Raw genomic sequence first — 7,321 nt, forward strand, 5'->3', positions numbered from 1 at the left:
TAGGAAAAAGTGTCGACTGTGGTTTTGGAAAATAAATTCAAACACTTCCTATATATTACATAGGTGTATTAGTATAGTATGTGTGATTATATATATATATATGCTGTGATAATATATATATGCTAAGTAAAGCAATATTTTGTTTGTCTTCTGCAAGGTATTCAAGCCGTAGAAACTTATCTTAAAGGGAATTAAGATCTTAATGCCTTTCTGCTCTTTGTCTGATTACTCAATTTCACAAACTATATTCCCATTTCTAATAGAAATCACCGCCTTATTCTGAAATGCCTTGCACTTTCAGTGTTTGTTGTTTTTCTGTCATAGTCTCATCTTGTCTTAACACATGAATATTGTAAAGCCAAGCTCAAAATTTTGTGCTCTAAGAATATTCACTGAATCTCTCATAAAAATTTTTATTTTGCTTTGGAAATATAACATTTAGCAATTTTATGAATAGGGACTACTATGGATATTTTTTATGATTCTCAATTATTTTCAACAAATAGGATCATTTTATTGCCACTTCGTTTCTCATTTCTAGAACATTAAAGACAAGTATAATTTTTACGTAAACTTTCTTAAATAATTCCTTCTAAGCATTCTTTCCTTCTTATTATTTTACTTTTTTTTTTTTTTTTACTTTTAGCTTGTTTAAGTCATTTTTAGTAGGGTAATTTCACTTATATTCCAGTCTCCATAGTAATCATAGTAGTTTCAATTCTGTCTTATTTTTGTTATAATCTTTTTTGTTTGCTTTTCATTGTAATTATCTATCTCCATCTTTTAAAACATATCTTCAAGTGTTTTTATAATGTGCACTTTTATGATTATCTGTTCATTAGAGTTTTTTAAACATGAGCAACTTATAAGCAAGTTGAATTTCTTATTAAAAATTTAAGAAAATTATTTGGGGCTGGGGATTTAGGTCAGTTGCATAAGCACCTGCCTAGCAAGTGCAGGGTCATGAGTCTGATCTTTGGAAAAGAAAGAAAGAGAGAGAGAGACAGAGAGAGAGAGAGAGAGAGAGAGAGAGAGAGAGAGAGAGAGAGAGAGACAGAGACAGAGAGACAGAGAGAGAGACAGAGAGAGAGAGAGAGAAAGTACCAACAAAGTTAAAAAATTGTTAATAAAAATCTTATTCTTTGACATAGAATATAAGAATGTCTTTTGCCTGATAATTGTGTCAGATATGTTGAGTAATTCTAGCTTCATGTTACATTGCACACAATAATTTGTTAATGAAGTCTAATTCTTACAAAGCCATAGAAAAATCTGTGGTGTTCTATAAATACTACCTGTAGTCCATGTTTTTTGTAATGGGAAACATTTATTTCGTCTTAAAAGAGGTAGGACCTAGTGGAATGTGATTAGGTCTTTGGAGCATTGCCTTCCAAAGGTTTAATGTAGATCTTAAAGGATCCCAGATTTTTCCCCAAAATAATGAGGTACACAGAGCAGACCTTCCTTTGTGGAATAGCATCTAATTATAATTCTGCATTACATCTAATAGATCCATTAGGAGATATTCCCGGTTATGGGCTGGGGATTTAGCTCAGTGGTGTAAATACCTGCCTGGCAAGCATGAGGTCGTGAGTTCGTACTGCAAAAAAAAAAAAAAAAAACAAACAACAACAACAAAAAAACCCCAAAAAAGTAATTCCCAGTTATTTTTCAGTTCTTTTTATGCTCTAAATGAAATCTATCTGCAACATTTAAATCCTTAGGTGAAATTATATAGTATCAGGCTGCCGAGTAACTATTTGGAAGATAACAATATGCAGAATAGTAACTGTTGTTGATTTCCTATTGTTTTATTTTTGAAACCCAAGGTAAGGGGCTGGGGATTTAGCTCAGCAGCATAAGCACCTGCCTTGCAAGCAGGCAGTCGTGAGTTCGATCCCTGGTACTGATGAAAAAGGAAAAAGACAAAAAAAAAAAAGAAACCCAAGGTAGTTCTCATTGTATTGATTTGGTTTGTTTTACTTTATTCTCTTTAAAATAAAAAAATGAAAAGATATATAGGCAAAGTGCTTTTCAAAATTAACACAATTTTTTTCTCAGTGTGATTATTATTAATTTGATATACATTAGGTTTACTGATATTTTGTCTGTTGAATATTTGGTATTTGCAGTACCAAAGGTTGAACCCCCAGCCTTCTGAGTTACATCCCCAGCCCATATATATTGTATAGGTGTTTATATAGATGTAAGTTATTAAATCATGTAGGTCATTTGAATTTGAATTTTTCTGCTTCAGCCTCACAGATTGTTGAGATTGCCATAACTTTATTTTTGAACCAAGAAACCATTGACATGGTTCAAAGTCAAAAGCATGTGTTTTGGAGTAAGAACTGGTGGTCAACTTGAGGCCAGCTGGATTACATCAGCATGGCCCTGAGTGTAGATGCTCCACCTGAGGAAAGTTGCCAGCATAAATAGAGAGGTCTGAGAAGGAGAAGGAAGGCGTAAATGCGTTATTGCGTTGAGGCATTGTGGGTTCTCCTATGAGTTGCTGTTTGAGCCATTGTTTCTCCTGGAGAAGCTCTGGTCCTCACATCGAGCATTGCTTCCTGGCTCCGGAGGGGAAGACATGCCTCTTGGTCTCCAAGATGAACTCATCGTGCTGGCTTCCTGGCAAGTACCCAACTGTGCTTGTTGTCGGAGAAGCTCGGGGCCTCCATGTCACTGAGGATGGCTATGGTGCTTTTCAGGAGAGCCCTGGTTTTTGTTGTGAGTGTACCTTCTCAGCTCCAGCATAGAACCCTCATCCCACCAGCACAGCTCTTTCACCCTGCTGGCATGGACTTTGTGGCTTCCACCACTGACCTTTGGGCCTTCCCGGCATGAATCCATAAAAGAGACCAGTGTGAGCCCTTCTTGTGGGCTCTGGACCTCCAGCTGGACTCATGGGAGACATTGTCATGGGCTCTATGTCTTCATCTGGACTCATGTGGGACCTTGTTGTGGGATTTAGGCCCTTGGCTAAATATTCAATGTCTTTGGTGTTGCGGATAGATTTCCTGCATTTTCTTGTGTCAACTCCTGGTGACCATTATGAAAATAATATTAAAATCTCCTTGTCCTGATTCTAAATGTTCTCTGCACAACACCATGTAAACTGACATAGCTCTGAGTTCTCTGTCACCATGCATATGTAACTGTTTTCATTAGTTTTTGGTTTGTTCAATAGTTTGTGATTACTTTTCATTACTTTCTTTTTGCAAAAAATAGCAAATATGTACATTTATCTCTCCTTTCTTGTAGAAAAGGTTGCATGATGTAGATACTTTCCTTCCTTTCTTCATGCCTTCCTTGTTTCATTTCACTTAGGCTATATTATGGAAATTAATCTGTATCAGGTCATAAATGTTTTTGTAGTTCTGTTTCCATCATGTGGATATAGCATAAGTTGCTCAGTCCGTCTCCAGCCGATGGGGATATTCCAGTCTTAAACTACTAGAAAAAGATTCTGCAATAAATAACTTTGTGCGTAAACTGTTTTTGTGTTTGTTAAATTTATCTTAAGAGTAGGTTCCTACAACTTTCTGATTTGTGTTGGTTTTGCTTGATCAAAAGGAAACTGCGTGTGTAATTTTGTTAGGTTTTCCTAAATTCTCCTGTAAAGCAATTGTATAATTTTCACCCTCCAGAAAAGCATGAGCATGTGTTTTTCACATTTTGCCAGCAGCATATGTTGATCAGTGTTTGAATTTTCTCCAAACTAATCCATGAGAAAGTACATTTTTAACATGCCTTTTTCTTAAAGAGCATTTTTCATGCATTTAATGTTCACCTATATGCATATCTTCTTCTCTAATTGTTTTGCTTTGTTGTTTATTAATTTTTTGAGGGTTTTTGTTTCATCTTTTGTCTTAACTTTCACAAATTATTCCTATTTTTAAATTTTATTTTTATTTTTTATTTTAAAGAGAAAAAAACCAAAAACCAAGAAGCAAACAGTCCAAAACAGCAACAAAAGCAAAATGACAATAACAACAGAAAAACAGTAGTGATACAGGATTTCAAAACAAAATGATGGGAATTTAATGATGGTTGTTATATTGTGTATTGTTATCTTAAAAATAGCCACTTGGGTCCCAGATACCAGCATGTAAGATTGATCAAACAATATAATTTCCCTTTGAGAAATTTCTTCCTTTTTACTTTATCTCTTGTAACTTTTGGGTCTTATTACTCTTTCAGTTTCTTACACTAGTGAGACAATGTAGTGTTACACATGAAAGTATGATTTATTTCACTATGACTATGGTTTCCAGTTACATTCATTTACCTATAAAAGCCTCAAGTGTGTTGTTCTTTATGGCTAAGTAGTATTCCATTGTGTAAAAATACTGTATCTTTTGTATCTGTTAATCTGTTGATGGACATTTGGGTTGTCACCAGGATCTGGTGTTTATAAATTGTGTAGCTACAGACATGGGTGTGCATATAATTATTCATATGTTAAGGTGACTGGCAGTCTGTGATGCACCCTGCAAATATTTTCTTCCATTTTGGTTCTTGAATTTGCTAAATTTTGTTGTTATCAAGGATTTTTTTCAGCTTCCACCCACACTACAAGAGAAGACCTGGAGGCCACAGTGTCCCTGGACCTCTGGACCGCCCAACCCAGTGGACCCTTATTAATAATAGCCATCTTTATGATGTTGAATCATCCTATCCAATTGCAAGGAACATCTATTTTTGTGTTAAGGCAGTTATTAAGGTTTTGCATGTATTTTGTTAAGTTTGTTTTTGAAGTATTTTGTTTTCTCTGTTGCTTGGAGGTCTTTGTTCCACATAAGAAATCTTATCTTTCAATTAGTTAGGTAGTTTTGCCTTTTTTAACACCATCCCGGGTATAGTCAGATTTCAAAACCACTGCCTAAATGAAAAATTAGCGCTAACCTTCAATTTAAGGTTGTAGGTTAAATCTAAATCACCTCTCAGCCTCCAAACCAGCCGCCCTTCTTCCAGACTCTCTACTGTCCCATGTGACTTTTCTCTGTTTTATCCTTTTGGCAACCTCACAGTGATCTTTGATCTTTTCTTCCATGCCTCTCATCCAACTGGGAGTCTAAATTATCTGCTCGTTTCTCTGTGATAGTGCTCTCTGTGAATTGCCCATTACTTCTAACTGCTATCCCTAAGTCCCCTGGCAAGGCCCAGAACCATGCCTATGTTTCTGCAAATGCTCTTTTCCCTTGTTATCCCCCATCTTCTCCTGATCTACTCAGAAAGCATTCCTCTCTGCTGCCTTCATGTCATGCCATGTTCCCAACCAGTGAGGCCATCACCCCTCAGAGTCCATGCAGACTTGTGACAGAAGCTGTCAGCTGCCCCTCTTAGGTATGAGGACCCATCTCCTCTTTGCCAGGTGAGTGTCTCCAACCTGAGTGGTACCCTTCTCTTTAATCTATTCTGTTTTCCACTCTGGGAAGTCATCTCTTAACCTTCCCACTCCCCCAAAGCCCTGTCGCAGCATCTCTCCCTCTGTGTGTCTCTAACTTTCTCTCTTTCTCTCCCTCCTCTCTCCCCACCTGTCTCCCTCTCTCTGAATAAGGTTTGATATTTTCAAGAAGTGTGCTCTGATTAACTCTGCAAACATCCCAGCTCATGTCATAATTCCTGGATCATCCATGCCCTGATCTCTTCTCGTGCAGTTGATGACATGGTTCATAGCATAGCTTTGACGTCAAGCAGAACTGCATTATGATTTTGGCCTGGCCACTCACTCACTGTACAACCCCAGCAAGTTTCTTTTCCTCTCCTGTGCCTTGTTTTCCTCTTCTGTAATACAGAGCTCATCATAATGCTTCCCTTGCAAAGTTTATGTCAGTATTAGCTGAACTAGTACTCACAACATCTTTACAGCAGTGCATAGCAGAGATTTAAAATGCTGGCAACTTTTACCCTTGTATTAATACTGAGTTCTTATAATAGGCTCTTTAGCCTCCTTGAAGGCAGGTCTGATTTCATTTTTTATTTAATTAGCAGTGTGGGAAGCATTTTTCTAAGTGTTAATTAATTTTTAAGTAGCTAATACATGTCCAGGAACATAGTTCAAAAGTTATGAAAAGGTTAAGCATAGAGGAATCTTGGTTCGTGAACTTAGTTTGTTTGGTGGTTCTGGAAAAGATGACCACACTGGTGTTTGTGTGGGAAAGATGGCCACGGTCATGTCTATAAACCAATGCAGAGTTTACACACACAAACAGAAGTTTGCCAAACACTTCTGTTTGCAAACAAAAGCATTCATGAACCAAGATAACACTGTTGTGAAAATCTAGAAGGCTGTCTTCCTCCGTGTTACTTCTGCCACTTGATTTTCCTCTTAGAGGAAAGAACATTATTGGGAAGTCAGTGGAGGACTTGGCTTTTACTAGACTGCAGTTCACTGGGAGCCCCTTTGTTTCCTCACTCCAGCAAGTTTCCTTCCTCTGTCTTCCTGTGTCCCCTGCTCCAGGACAGTGCCCTCCCACTACTGCACCTTCTCCTCTCAAATTGCAATCATCCACCCTTACCCTCACCCCCACCCAAAATTGAGTTTATCATTAGGTACACTAAGAAATTAATGGCAATAACTAATAAAATAGAATTATCTGGTGACATATTCTATTGGAATGTGGCCTCTCCTTCTTGAAAGGGTCCAAATGCTGTGTTAATATCTTCAGGCTGTGATTTACTTGGAGTTTCTGAGATTTTAGAGAAGCAATAAAGTGGGGATAAGGTGGGGACAATACACACCCTGGTCTTCAAGGTCAGACTCTGCCCCCACAATGAGTATCCTTTGATTTGTACCCTTGCCTACCTCACCCATCCAGCCAGAAGCTACTGTCCCCTCACTTGAGTGCCATAGGCACATGTAGCTTTTTTGTACCACTTCTGCAATGCCACTTGGGTAACTTGGGTGCCTGTCTTATCATGTTCTCATGTGACTCAGGAAATGGAGACCTTTTTGAAGATGGGCTATGCCTGTATCTCTCCCTTGTAGCGTTTGGTCTATAAAAAAATGCTTAGAAGTGGATAAATGGATAGATAGATAGATGAGAGGTACTATAGACTAAAAGAAGGTAAAGAGACATAATCATGAAATATGATGCCTAAAACTGGATTAGTTTCTGTTACACACTAACAAAGAGAGCTTCATTATGTTTCTGTTATGTTTGCCAATGCCCAAGTTATATGACCAAATTACCTGTTTATTCCCTTTGCAAATGTAACTATTTTCTACAACCTGTAGTGCCATCATACTATTCTGTATGCCCATCTTCCTGGGTGACCTGATTGATATGTTAACCATTGCTATCCTCTGTAAAGG

At 37.5% G+C, this 7,321-nt stretch overlaps 1 long non-coding RNA gene across 3 annotated transcripts in view; it reads left to right on the forward strand.

The window, feature by feature from the left end:
- Positions 1 to 3,495, forward strand: part of LOC101787842 (uncharacterized) — a 133,315-nt gene extending 129,820 nt beyond the window's left edge. For all 3 annotated transcript variants that reach the window (XR_010043848.1, XR_010043849.1, XR_010043847.1), the window contains one exon: positions 2,258 to 3,495. This is a non-coding gene — a long non-coding RNA (uncharacterized LOC101787842). The remainder of the gene's footprint in view (positions 1 to 2,257) is intronic.
- Positions 3,496 to 7,321: the final 3,826 nt, after the last annotated feature.

Source organism: Cavia porcellus, unplaced genomic scaffold, assembly GCF_034190915.1.
Source record: "Cavia porcellus strain 051 isolate PalLab524CR breed Dunkin Hartley unplaced genomic scaffold, mCavPor4.1 scaffold_27, whole genome shotgun sequence".
NCBI lineage: Eukaryota > Metazoa > Chordata > Mammalia > Rodentia > Caviidae > Cavia > Cavia porcellus.